A 14,997-nucleotide genomic window follows, 5' to 3' on the forward strand; every position below is an offset into this window, starting at 1 on the left:
ATTTATATTCTAAATACTACAGATAACACCCCCTATACTTTCCTTGGCGTTATAGTCTGTCGGTTCTCATTAATACACTACAGTTAAAACGACAACAGCTAATATCCCCTGCGCTTCCCTTGGTATATTATGTTGGACTCATTTGGTTGTATGTCACAAGTTGCACAGAACAAGCGACTATACCAACAATACGTTTTCTATAAGCCTCCTGATGTTTAAGGAACGCAACCAGTTAACCCGCTTGAATTTCCGTTCATCTGAAGATCCCTAACCGAGTCGTCGAACAGATATCCATTTTTCTTCAAAAAAAGAAAATCACCCCTCTCTCTCCCGCGGATATATATATTTCTCATTTTACATGGCGTCAATCGCAGATTCCGAACACTGGCATCTTGATTTGTTTTGGTTGAGCGAGTAAAAACAAGAGACCGAAGAAAGAAACCTAGTCCGCCTCTTCTCTCAATGCTGAAAAATTCACGCGCTTCAAGGGAAGGCTATCACAGACGCGTAAATGAACAATTTGGTGAAGAGCGGAACACATCGAGACTTCGACTGAGGATTCGTCGCTGAAAGCGAAACGACGCCCGTTTTCGCCCAGCGTCGTCTCCGTACGCCATAACAATTCTTGCGCGATCCATACACAACAGCAGCCTGGGCTTGCCGCTTGGGATCGTCGAAAAACATCATCAATACTGCACGCTGCAATTCGGTTTGTCTGCCGCGACAAAAAAACAAAACAAAACAAAAGGCCCCGTAAGGACGTTAAAGGCGCTTCCATGGCGTCGTCGGAGAAAACTTTCGCCGAGTCATAAATATTTAGGCATCCTCCTCAGTCGAGAGTTCGCCGGGGAAGAACAAAAGAGGGCGAGACATTTATTATGCAGATAAACAACTTCATTTTGGGCGTATACTGAAGGCAATCGCCGTTACTCTGACTTAGTGCTCGATGTTTAATTCCTCTTCGTTCCTTCCGGCTTTTATTAGCTTTATTATCCTTGCGCACGGTTCACTTAAATTGTTAATTTGAATATAATGAGTAAGAAGAATTAGAGGCGACCCGAGTGCCTTGATTTTTGCTTAGTCAGCGATAAGTAACAGAGAATAAGGCCAGCGAAAGCGCCAGAAATTTAGTTGTTACTCATAAAAAAATTAAAATTATAGGGTGTTCTGTTCCAGAACAACAACATTAACGCGAGAGCTTTAAAGAACTTGTTTCGCAGAAATCCCTGCGTCGGCCTCGTTGGCTATGAGCGAAAAATCAGCGTTGTCCGTGACCGAAAAGTCGAGAAAGATATAATAATAATAATAATAATAATAATAATAATAATAATAATAATAATAATAATAATAATAATAATAATAATAATAATAATAATAATAATAATAATAAAAACCTTCGATTCGAGTGAGAATCGAACCCAAGGGTGCTATGCAGGATGGCCTGAGCTCCTCGGGCACAGGAGTTTGCTCCGAGCTCGCACTACGGCGGTCATGATAAGAAGACAGTGCGGAGCGCGCGATAGCAGCATTGATAAGAACGGCCACAAGAACGAGCATGGCGTCAGAAACGCATGCGGGGCGGCGGTTTTCAATGGAACACCGCCTGTGAACGCGTCAGCGCCGTCACTCAGTCAACATTTCAACAGTGCGGCGACGTCACCGTGATTGTCGCGCTATCTTTTTGCCAACTGAACATCGCGCCTTCCACAGGTATGTTCGAGGACGTTTTGTCCTCTTTCGAGCAAGTTCTTTCGTTCCATCTGCAGCATGGAAATTGCAACTCTCGAAAACAACCAGGTTGCACGCGCAGTACTTTCATGCAGCTCGTTTCGTATCTCTCAAATATTACAGATAAATAAATGTACAGGTTACTGCTACTTACATTACACGTCTGAAGATTTTCTGCAGTAATGAATCGATAGGAACAATGTCTCCACAGACACGGAAATGAGTAACATTTCTCGCCGCAAATGCCACCAGCGGCGCTTGCTTCATGGCTGTGAGTGGCACGTCGTGAGCGCGGTGAAACTGAATGCGAGATATTGCAGCCACGTGATGATATAACTTTTATTTCTTCGTGCGTGTGTGCACAGTCTGTACGATTAAGCTCATAGATGAATCGTGCCACTCGCTGGCGTTGCGGCGGGAGCACTGCTCTTCGGCAAGAGCAAACGCGGTGGGCGGACGCGATCTTCGCCGCGGGCGTCTGTCAATCAAACTGATAGACGCGCGAAGTCGGGTACAAACTCGTTGATTCTGAAAAAAACCCTGTTCAACTCGTGACTATCATAGTGCCGGTGTGCCTGTCAAGCGTTTCACGCGGTGGACGCTAAGCAGCAGCTTCCTTGCTTATAAAATAATTTGGTCAGCTTGCACTAATTGTGCAAGTCTGGAGCCATCGGAGGAGGTTGTGATCACCTAGGTTCTTCCAGCTTTCTACGTGGCTCGTCTATTCAGTCTGCTTCGGAGTGAAGACCACTTTCAGTTTGGTCTCTATTTTGATAGTATTAATTATCTAGGTCTTTATTAACATGATATTGAAGATATCTATCTGAATTGGTATTGTTTTCATTAACACGGCATTAATTTCTCCAGGTTTAATAGGAAATGCCTTAATTAGTCCTGAGCTAAATAGCACAATACTAATTAGCATGACCTTAGTGAGAAAGGTTCTAATTACCTTGGTTTTAATTAACACCCACCCTAATTAGGATAGTGTTAGTTAGAATGGTCTTAATTACCTCGGTCTTAGCCTTACAAGGCTTCATTACCATTGTCTCACTAAGACGTATATTAATTAGCTCGGTCCTAGCATGACCTGGCTTAATTAGTTAGGAATACCGCCCAGCCAATTACCCAATCAGCGGGGCGCACGTGCTCGGGGAGCGAGCAGACGATGAATAAGAGAACGAAGACGGCTCGCGCGGGCCGAGCAACGCTCTAGAATGTACAGGCCGACCAGGATGATTACACACGTGGTCTCGGCGATTACCTCCGGCCGCGGTGTCGTAAGGCGCTCGGCCTGAGCTAATCCCAGAGGCCACGGTGCTGATTATTGTAAAGGATATTCATTGCAGGCATTAAACGCTTGAAAAGGAATTTAACAGCCCATACCTCTAAAAAATATTCTTAGGAAAAGTTTCTGACACTTTTCTTGTAGGGGTGCACTTCTGCACTCAGTGGAAAGACCAACAAATGAAAGAAGATGCCTCTGGTTTGAAGACACCATCCAACTTTGTCGACCGCCCTTGGCGTGACGCCGCCTTTCATCGTAACCAATGTAACGCACCACGTGATCAGGGATGGATTTGCTCTTTTCGTACAGTTAGTTCGTTCAAAAGGGGGTGTGGTCAGAGCCCGGAAAGATTCCGGATTTCGCCAAACTAGGGCCAACTTGCATAGCACCCCAGGCCTTCTGCGTGCAAGCAGGTGTTCTACTACAGAGCCATGCCATTGCTTGAAACTGCTTCGAAAAAAAAAAACACTTTATAAATGTCACGTAGTGGGAGGAGCCTTTTTAACGCATGTAATATTGCGTGGCGGAAGAGTAGAATCGCGCCAGCCGTCAAAACAGTAGTATTTCGCAAGGAGTGGATGTTTTACAGGCCCACCCATTACAAAGCTCTCAGACATGTTTAATCATTATCATCAGCAAAAGCATCAACAAAGTGAGCAGCTGCGTAGGATCGCGTATTGCCTTACGGACGCGTAGTGGGCCCTGCGGTGATTCCCAAATGGAATAAAAATTATGGCGTAGCGGGCACTTAACAACTGTACTTGCAATAGGCATTCTAGCATACTTTGAAACGGCCACTGTTATGCGTGCAGACGCTCGTTTCACTGTGGCACTGTTGAAGCATGCACCGAGAACCGAAACAGGCTAACAGTTGAGAAGGCTATGCGCACGGGGCCCGATTATGCTATCGCGTTCTACTCTTGAAGGCCAAGCTCAAGCGTTCTCCAAGTTTTTTTGTTATGACGCGAGCTGTAGTGGTCGTCTCCGGTATAATTTTGATGGCCTGGGTTTCTTCAACCTGCACCTAAATCTAAGTCTCTCTCTCTCTCTCTCTCTTTATATATATATATATATATATATATATATATATTTGCATTTCGCTTTCATCACTCATGCCGCCGCAGCCGAGAGTCGCGCCAGCCCGGGTCCTCAAGCTTGGAAGCGCCGGACCTTAACCGCTAAGCTATCACGGATATTTTTAACGCGATAGCGTTAAAGAGCTCGTATCGCAGAAATTCCGCCGTCGGCGTCGGCACCGTTGGTTGTGAGCGAAAAATCATCATCTTGTCGGTGACCGAAAAATCGAAAAAGCTGCAAATAAAATAAATAATAAAAATGTTGGGTCCGAGTGAGAATCGAACCCAGGCCGTCCGCGTGGCAAGCAGGTGTTCTACCACACAGCCACGCCTCTGCTTGGAGCTGCACTGAAAGTAACTTTCATGCTACCCAAAAATACACGTACTGTATACAGGTGTCACACTACGAGATGCAATATCGCAGTAATATTGCGTGGTACAAGCGTACATTGCCATCGGGCGTCACACCATGTCAATATCCTAACGACTTGGCAGTTTAAAGACAGCCACCCATTACAAAAGGCACACACATTACTGCGCGTATTCCCTTAAGACCACGTAGTGGTTGCATGCCAACGTCGAAACAGTTTCTGGTTAAAAGCATGCTATCCATTACATAAGGCACACACTTTAGTGCGCGCATTCTGTTAAACACTTGTAGTGTTCGAAGTGCACACTAGGGGCAGGATATCGCTATCGCGTTGAACTCTTAAAGGCGAAGCTTAAGCGGCCCCCAATTTTTTTTTCTTTATTGACTAAGGCGTCACGGTGAGATTTGTTGTGATTAAATAGAATGTGTAATATAATAACATTAACAAAAATAAAAATGGACACCAAGGTACCTTGCAGCAAGGGGAGTCCCAATATAGAATTTTTCTAGCATTAGGCGCGCAATGTGTAAACAAGTTTAGCATTAGATTTATCGACAAGTCATTAAATTCACATTTTCGTGCTCACAAATTGTGATAATCGTAAGTCGTAGATGCATGGTGACAACTGTCACGGCGCTGAGTGCACAGAAGTGTGCGTTGTTGAACAGATATTCACAACACGCTATATAATAATAATTGTTGGGGTTTAACGTCCCAAAACTTCGATATGATTATGAGGGACGCCACAGTGGGGGGCTCCGGAAAGTTGGACCACCTGGGTTCTTTAACGTGCACCTAGATCTATGCACACGGGCCTCAAGCATTTTCGCCTGCATCGAAAATGCAAACGCCGCGGCCTGGACACTATCCCGCGACTTTCGGGCCAGCAGTCGAGCACCATAACCACTAGACCACTCTGGCGGATTAAACCACGCTGTGCTGGAGAGAAAAACAACACAGATAGCATTTATGTTGTTTAAAATGCACACCGACACGCCTGCGCTTGCAACAGATGGTTTAATAGTTACCTTTCTCAAAATGATAGCATCACGCAACTAGAAATCAGATCTACAAAGGTTAACTTCGTAAGACTGATTGAAAACTATAGGACACAATCGGAGACAGAATTCCTGGTGGAATGCAAGTAGTATTCGTCAAAAAAGGAAGGTTCTAGTTACACTAAACATGTACCAGGAGCATGCGTTTCGGTCTGCAAGTGGCATTAAATCACTCCTGTGGTTTAGCTTTGACCTCAAATTACATATTCTCGAGACACTGATGTCACCAGCAGACAAAGACGAAATTCAGCTTTAGTAATGTTATCCGAGGAAAGCGCTATGTGGTGGATTCAGGCACGCACGACGTAAAATAGTTCTGACATATGATATCCTTCTCAACATTCTCGACTCGTTCTCCTAGCGTAACACTAGCGTTCAGCAAAATTAAAACGGCTTGTTTTGTTTTCTTCCATGGAATATCAGCAATGAAATGGATTCATATTTATTGTTTCTATTTTCTTCTTGCCTACACCATCAATGAAGGTACATGACAAGCGATATATGATACGGCGCCGACAATCACCGCTGTCTTCCGTTTCTTGAAGTAGATCGCGGTAAACACCGATGAAAAAGAAGCTACACACACATCGCCCACAACTGCACAAATATCGCTCACGGGACGTTCAATCTCAACAGTGCCATATAAGTACATAAAGCTAGGAGAACTCTAGATGGATCTCCTTTCGGGTATCATACGTATGATGAAGCTCTGGCGTGGCTCTGTGGTAGAAGGCCGGGGTACTTGAGGATAAAAACGTAACAGCGCATAACACAATATCAGCATCATGCGGCTGCTACGAGAGAAGTCCCGGGGCACGCGGAGGACAGTAAAGAATACCGAGCCAACAAAGAGGCAGAAATACCTCGGAGACGATCGTGATATTGTACATAAGGCAAGCCGCGAAGTCTTCAAGTGTTTGCATGCATGGGGCACAGTTTGGCAATGCTTTCTCTTTTATGCGAAGCAAACTGGGGGACAGGCTTTCATTGACTATTCGACAAGGTGTCGATACATTCGAAGCGGTCGCTTTCAAATTACGGGAAAAAAATTATCACCAGAAATAGTCGCGCCTGTCTACATTTTAAGTTGCACTTGCCCACAAGAAATGCCAAACTCAAGGGCCTTCGGTAATTGCATCTACAAGCTTCATATGCATCATCGTACAAAAGCTATCACACTCTGTTTGCCAACTGGTTTATTTTGGTTTTTATAAAATAATATGCCTCGGCACAAACGATCGTGGAAATTCTCAGCACGTCTTCGCGTCGCTTTACGTACCTCGCTTAGCAACGCGCTTGTTCCGCGGTTTGGTTGTCTTTGGAGGAACACGACTGAATGCTGCAGGTGTTGTTTCCTTTTCCATTTTCTTTTTTTTTATTTGTCAAGCCAGAGTGTCCCACGGCCACTTTGTAAAATTGGCTGCGCAGCCAAGGTCCTGCAAGCGTTCTGTGCCTAGCTTGCCTAGAAGCACAGCACTTTCTCTCTCTCTTTATCTCTATCTTTGTTACTTTCGCTATATTTCTTGTTTCAGTTTTATTTTTCCCGTGGCGAAGAGTAGTACGTTTTGCTGCTAAAAATTTAAAGCAAGAAGTGCTAAAGGGACGTACGCGTGGCCACTCGCACACAAACTTTGGAAAAACAGGAAGCAAGCAAATAACACACACGCATGCGCGCACTCACGCGTGCAAACACACACACGCACACACACAAACAAGGAAAAACACTATGGAAAAAAAAGTATGTGTTACTCTTTTCGGGGAGCCCTGGCTCTCCGACGAGAGTATAATGATACCCAAAAAGGGTTCAGGTGTCTCTTTAAGGAGAGTCTTATACGTGGCGAGCGCAGTAAAGAGTCAAAGGACTGTTTTTGTTTCGTTAGAGTGTACATAAACACACACACACACACACACACACACACACACACACACACACACACACACACACACACACACACACACACACACACACACACACACACACACACACACACACACACACACACACACACACACACACACACACACACACACACACACACACACACACACACACACACACTCCCCATGCCAACTCGCAGCACCGGGTTTGCAAAGTATCCTTTCTGTCTCGCCTCGCAGGAAAATACGGCGACGATGCGAAGGGTTGGTGGTACGGTGTCAGAGTGGACAGTGGGGGAGGAGGAAGGAGAGAAGTGCGGGAGTGGTGAAAAGCACCCGCGGGTCCTGCCGTGACTCGCAGAAGATCGATATTAATAACACCTCCCATCCTAACCGCTCTGGCCCCCGCTCTTCCTGCGGCACGTGAGGGGTGGCAGCGGGGAGGTGAGCCGGGGACGTTGGTAGACGAGACCGAGGGCCGAGCCATGCTCGTTAGCGGCCGCCCTGTCCACCAGGCGTTCTGCCGTCGCAGCATCGGCGCGTAGCCGTCTCCCTAACGCGGTCGCGGCCAAAGTGCCTTCGCTCCGCAGGCGGCAACAGCGGCCGCGATGACATCGCCACTTGCTTGCGCAAGGCTGGTGCACCCGAACAGTAGCGTACAGTAATGCCGAAGCTTCGGCGGCCTGTCAGTACTATCACTCGCAATACGGATGTGTACACTTTAACGGCATTTTGTTACTTCAGCGCTAATTTGCTCATCATATATCGTCATATCGAATCGACATCCCAATCATCATTATTATTGATTTGTTTTATAGCGTTTTTCCAAACATATTGACCCTATTTCTATAATATTGTTCTTGTTTTCTTTGTTCTTTTCGACATTCTTGCAAACGTGTTCACTGTTGTACCATGTTTATTGCCCTCCCTGCTTGGACTACGTGATAAATAAATAAATAAATAAATAAATAAATAAATAAATAAATAAATAAATAAATAAATAAATAAATAAATAAATAAATAAACTGCAATTCTGAGGGGAGAAAAAGAAACAATCGCAATAGGATACAATCTGCGGTTTTGCGCCAAGTTTAAACAAATATTTAGAAAGAAGACCCGCACACAAATATAAAGAAGCAAAAAGCCACAAAACAAAGTCGTAACGATTTGGCAAGTACTGGTAATAGTTTCTTGTCAGTATCGGGCTAAGTTCAGGTGATGGCAAACTTAACGATTCATGTACAGATAAAAAAAATAAAAAAGTGAAATATTTGCATTTGTTGTAGTGTCGAAGCACAGCAATTTGTTAACATTCAAGTGGTAGCAGAAACGACGTCTTTTGACGGCTTTCTGATTTTCCCTTCTTAATTCGGCTCAATTTATTCCTGATGTCATCAGAACCAAAGGCATGAAGAGGTTAATATAATTGAAATTAAATATTCTCATTCGTATTTTTTACGTTGATATTCTAGGTGAGGTTTTCCAATATATATGATAATCACTATTGTAAATGTGATGGCATCGCTTTACTGTTGCAACTCGGTTACGTCAAATTGGTGATTTTGCAACATTAATCAGGTTTACTTTTGTCAACGACTAACCATTTACTTCAAACTGCGACTAACATTAGAGGAATATACAAAGTATGAACACCTCACGATTGCAACAGGTGTAATGATAACTAAATACCGAACACGGCTGGCCAATACGTTCACTGCTTATTGGTGTATTTTACTTATTATTGGCCTATACATCGAGTATTAATGCTATGGTACCGCGTTTACGGACGTGTTTACGCTGGACGTAGAAATACGGGCTCCCGCATATTAACACAGAAAGAAAAAGAGATGGATATTCTTGAACAATGGTGTTGCTCGAGCCAACGTTTTGATACCTGGTCTTGTATTCTTCAAAGCAGCAAGTGCCTACATTAGCGCATATATACGTGCACACTTTGCACCCTCTCCCCCAACCACAAAGGTGAAGGAGGAGTGGGAAAGGGCACAAACGGTGCAAGACGGAGGGAAGGAAACACAGGGGGTAGTTACTGAGATAAGCTGAAGATAGAAAGAAGAAGAGAAAACGAAATGGTGTGGAATGTGAGGCAGGTTTAAAAGGGGAGATCTCCATTATGCTGCCATGTACTTGTGAAAGGGAAAGCTTGTATTAAATAATACAAACGAAAGAAACAGGAGCAGAGTCTACAGTGGTGACACGTGGTCATTATGGCAATGCCAGTTGAAGTCTGCTGAAACAGCAGTCGTCTTCCGCTGTCATTGATTACTGGAGCGCGGGAGACAACTTGAACGACTATTTCTGCTTCATAAGCAATGTCAATACCTGTCGATAAGGCACGTGGCTTTGAATTTACATAACCCGTGCAAAATTACTAGACGCTTTCGCTGAAAACTATGATTTAGCATAACAACCCGCACGCTCCATGTTACGTACTCTCCTTTAAAATGTGGGACGTGGCCATGACACGTGGCGCCACTGTTTGGAGAAAAGTGACGTTTTATTTGTGTAGATGTTGGCTACGCGAGCGTTTATGAATCGATAGCTTTTTGTGTGCTCCTCCTAAATTATCCATTCAGCTTGAGAAGTGGAAATAAAAATGGGGATGCTTTTTATTTCTCAGTTGTTTTCGGCTGTTTTTGCTCTCGTGTTTCACTCACAGCGAGGATGACGTATTTTCCGAAAGGGCCCGTTTGTCGGCTTAATATTCCAGCCTATTCGTTCAAACGATTCTTTATCGCGAATTCTTTATTGCTATAAAAGGCGCATCTATGAACACATTCACCGTGCATATATGTTGTTCGTAGATGATTCTGCTGCTTGCAGCACACTCATAAGAGAATTTATTTAACCCTATTCCTACCGAAGACGATATGAGCTCGTCCACACAGTTTGTACCGCTTCTATACCGAAGACGAGCTGGGCTCGTCCACCACGAAACAAGCACTTGGGGGCGCTGCAGTTAAGCTACCCTGATTAATTTTGCTGTGTTCTCTTTGGCTTCAACAGATAGCGCAGTAAAAAAATTTAAAAACGCTCTCAAAGCATGCATTTTGGCAGAGAAAGGACTTGATTCATGCAACCGGATTGAGAATATGGCGTGCTCCTCTGTGCGCGAACGGTGCGCCCATGTCGGAGCAGCTCCGTCCAGAAAAAAAAAAAAAAGAAATGCCCTTGTTTGCCGAAGTTTCGGGAAATGAATAATTTCAGTTCTCCTGCGAGTTGTGGCAGCGACTACAGATAGCAGCATAGTTTCTCGGAATCATCGGATTCTGACGACTACCGCGTCTCGACGTATCGGCAGTGGGCGCCCTTAGATGTAAGCAAACCGCCACCAAGGTTTGTTTTCACGGACTCGGTTTCGTGCGCATTATTTTTTAGGCTTCAAAGAGACATCTTCTGCACCTAGCAGTGGTGAGATCAGGGCATTTTACGTGGTGCAGTGAAGTGAAGCCGATCCTCTGCACGTTTTCAAAAACAAAAAAAAAATATTTTGCGTGTATCTTGCGAGCAAAGTACCTCTGAATAATTTTTTTTCACTTGTTTCATTACACGTAGAATAAAACAGGCAAATAAAGAAAATCCGCATTTTTGTATCGTTTTCGGCCAAAAAACTCGGTAGGGAGAGGGTTAAGAATGAGAACGGTGGATGTTTTCATCTCAAAAGGAGAAAAAAAAAAAAAGAGTTCAACGGGGTTCAACTCATTCACTTATATAAGAACTAAAAGAGCGCCTGGAAGTGGCGTCAATCAGGAATCTCTTCATTACGCCAACACGTGCTAGATATAAGGGAACAAGTGAACAGTGACTGAATTTCCCATAGTTCAAGTTACACAAAAAAAGACGGCAGTTGTTGTTCATATAGATGAAGTCATAGTCTGAGGGCGTTGTTATGTGCACTTTTTCAACCATCGTTCCTTTTCGCAGAACCGTTAAAACAAAAATTTCCCTGAGTATTTCTTTGTCTTCTTTTTATTGGGAGGGGAGAGAGAGATTGGAATGAGATTTAGAATGGCGAATCTCAATTAACACCAATGGCGGTCGGTTTGGAGCTGCGAATATCGGAAAATGGAATGAAATCGAAGAAAAAAAAAAAGCAAACCAATACCAGGACAGGCCGCGGAATTCCGATTTGAGAACAAAAACTATTTACTGAAGCGTGCTCTTCTATGCGAATTACGGTCACTGGTTTTAGTTAGAAGCCAAGTTAAATTCTGCAAAGGTAAATGCGGGCACCCTCGTTAACTTTCACTAACGTGTCGAGAAATCCCCACGCGAGATCCTCGGGAATAAAGCTTATGGATCTGTGGAAGGAAGTGAAGCTTCAGCTCATTTTATTTAAGTCGTTTGAGTCAGTTTTAGTTAGACATACAAACTAGGCTTTGTTCATTGTTCCTTCATATCAACATTAGACCAGGAACTTCATAAAGCTACTGCTGTTGTAGCTTTTTGTTCCTGAACAATCATTCCATCTTGTTCTTTGTAAACGGGAAGAAGTATTAAATAAATGAAAGGGAATAAAAAGGGATCACATACATAGAACCCTTCTAGTTTCAAACCCTGCTTAGTACTTCGAGCCAGGTTAGCACACAGGCGTACACCAGTTAGATAAGCTACGCGATCGTTAAACACAATATTAATGAGAATTAACAGACAGCAATGCCAAGGAAAGTATAGGGGTGTTATTTGTAGTAATTAGAATATAAATGTGAAGAAAGTAAAGTGGACGAAAAGATGACTTGCCGCCGGCAGGGACCGAACCTGCGACCTTAGAATAACACGTCCGATGCTCTACCACTGAGCTACGGCGGCGGACATCTCCCCGTCCACTTTATGGGGTATATATTTGGATTGAAACTTAGGAGTGTCAGTTAGCGCCAGCCACAGCCATGGCGGGAGTGTGTTCCGCACTCGCCGCCATGTCTGTGACTGGCGCTGACTGACACTCCTAAGTTTCAATCCACATATATACCCCATAAAATGGACGGGGAGATGTCCGCCGCCGTAGCTCAGTGGTAGAGCATCGGACGTGTTATTCGAAGGTCGCAGATTCGGTCCCTGCCGGCGGCAAGGTATCTTTTCGTCCACTTACGTTCCTCACATTTATATTCTAATTACTACAAATAACACCCCTATACTTTCCTTGGCATTGCTGTCTGTTAGTTCTCATTAATATTGTGTCTAACAAAGAAAAACGAGCCCTTAAAAGTAACCTTGCGATCGTTAAAGGTAATACGTTCTTACCATAACTAAGTTCTCTTCAATTGCGAAGTTTGCTTTCCAAAGGACCCGCAAAGGCTTCTTCTGTATATTCTCGGAGAGAGCCTTCATATCTATTTCTGCGTAGGACACTTTTGGTGCAGTGTGCAAAGCTCAGGTGAAGCCTTGAGAAAGTAGCCAACACGCACACGATTTGGAGCCCTATAAAGATTGGGAACTGCGGCGCTTAAAGTTACCGTCAACCCTTTCCGGTGCACACATAAATTCACCGTGTATCGCGAAAAATCTGTCGTATTTCTTAAACGTGATAAACGTGAGCGTACAGTTCACGTTAAAGGTTTAGAGACAATGTTAAGACAGAAAAAAAATTGAATTTCTCGGCAAATTGGGAGTGTATTCAGTCGAACCTCACAGTACATGTTTTCAGCGCGCTTCAGGATAGATAGAAAATCTAAATTCAAGCCTGCCTACTGAAACTCTGTGAATATTAATCTTTTTTTGTGTGTGTATCTCGTGGTCTCTGAACTTTCGACGCTGAATGCACGTCGAATTCTTTCTATCACAAAAACAAGCTGACGCATACAGGCCTGTCAACACAATCTCAACTTCGTGCAGTCTCACAAGCGCGCACTATTCGGTACTACAGCACTACATTGTTAATCTACTTAAATGGAGGTTTTGCTAAGTACGTTAAACGTACTTACAAGAAATATTCACTTACGCGGTGGAACTTACGTGCAACCGAGATTGAGTAGGACAGGTTAAGTTGCATTGCAGTCACGCTGCACGCAACTAGCGTCTCTCGATTGTGAATGTAGCAGCCGCGCGGTACGAGGGGGCCTCGTTCTCACCATCTCTAACATCCTCCGCCCTAGCTCGTTTTCCTAGCGCCTACTACTCTCTCCGAATTGCAGGCCCTAAGAGCCTGAGTGCTTTGCGCGGCTGCTGTCGCCACGCGCTAAGGACCGCGGGGGCCGGCTACTACTGCCTGTGATGCCGGAAAAAAAGAAGGGACAAAACGACGACACAGGCTGGCCATTTCGAGGATTGCGGAGAGCTCTTGAAAGATGAAGAAGATGTGCGCGGGATAGTATCAGTGGCCCCTCGTGGCCAATGGACGTGTCTACGCATATGCTTTCGGGGATTGCTTCGCTCCGTGTTTTCTTCAAGCATTCGGTTCTACAATGTTAAGCGCGTAATGGGTCGTTCTTTTAGAGGTTTCTGACAAGGAAAATGCGCGGTAGGAGTACCAAACTTAGAAACGGTGAGTGGTAGTTAAGTAATGTAACTTGCAGCCCTGAAATATTTAAACGCAGTACGATATTTCTTTCTTTTATGACTCTATATGCACAAACCTACGTGATTCTGCAAGTTGATATGGAACGCTTTAAACAATCATTTGGATCGTGAATGTAGAACATCGAAATTAAGGCTGATGCTGAAGAAAGGATGTGGTCCCCTTCTCTGATGCTTAGCCCATTCCACATGCAACTTGTGAGTGCCTTTAAGCGCACCTGACGACAAGTGTCATCACGAAATGGTTATTTATAACAGAGTTCTCAGGAAGTGTGGTTGATCGGCGTTCTCAGTGACACCGGGGTCGTGTAGGACCAGGTGTAATTGGTCAGCCAGTCGGTGATGTAGAGCCAGCTTCGAATCGGGTCGTAGAGGGTTGGGTAGGATAGGGCCGACATCGCGTTGGGTTGGCAGGTCAGTCTCGTGAAATTATTGAATGAGTCTGTCTCTGTCGTCGACATCGTTTTTTTTTTTTTGGATCTATAGGAAGTCTGTTTCGGTTACTTATTACCCATTACTTAGATTAGCGAAAGTAAGATCATGCGACGCTTCGACGGCGGTTTCAAGAGAGCATCAGACAGCGCGTCTACACAGGTCAAGGTGCGTAAATTGTAATCTTAAATATAATCTTAGATATAATCCCAAGCAAGCCTTCAACTTAGGTATCAGCATATTCTGTAAAATAGGTTGGCATCGCGTTTAAGACGATAACTTTACACCTCCAGGTAAAAAAAGTTCACAGCATATCCACGGGCGAATGATGAAGAGCTTGGGCGAAGCTCCTGAAGCATTCATGGTTACACCGTGAAATCTTCAGTGGTTTCGCCCAGCAGTAATCAAAGCGATAGCCCAGTACATCATCAAAGACGTGACAAACACTGTATATATTTATACAAGAAATTTTATTAATCGTAAGTGGTAGCTAGACGTGGCTTCCGTTCCCCCTTCATTATAACGGCTTTATGGTCGGTGAAGTGATGGATCAGTGATGGGTCGTAGTAGAATGTTTGCAAAGACGAAGTAGTGAGCAGTTTGCAAAGGATCGGTGATGGGTCGTAGTATACTGC

At 44.2% G+C, this 14,997-nt stretch overlaps 2 non-coding genes across 2 annotated transcripts; one reads left to right on the forward strand and one right to left on the reverse strand.

Annotated features, from left to right (window-relative positions):
* Positions 1–12,154: 12,154 nt before the first annotated feature.
* Trnat-ugu (transfer RNA threonine (anticodon UGU)) lies at positions 12,155–12,226 on the reverse strand. Its single transcript has one exon. It is a non-coding gene; the product is annotated as a tRNA-Thr (tRNA).
* A 186-nt stretch (positions 12,227–12,412) lies between these two features.
* Trnat-ugu (transfer RNA threonine (anticodon UGU)) lies at positions 12,413–12,484 on the forward strand. Its single transcript has one exon. It is a non-coding gene; the product is annotated as a tRNA-Thr (tRNA).
* Positions 12,485–14,997: the final 2,513 nt, after the last annotated feature.

Source organism: Rhipicephalus sanguineus, chromosome 2 (assembly GCF_013339695.2).
Source record: "Rhipicephalus sanguineus isolate Rsan-2018 chromosome 2, BIME_Rsan_1.4, whole genome shotgun sequence".
Lineage (NCBI taxonomy): Eukaryota > Metazoa > Arthropoda > Arachnida > Ixodida > Ixodidae > Rhipicephalus > Rhipicephalus sanguineus.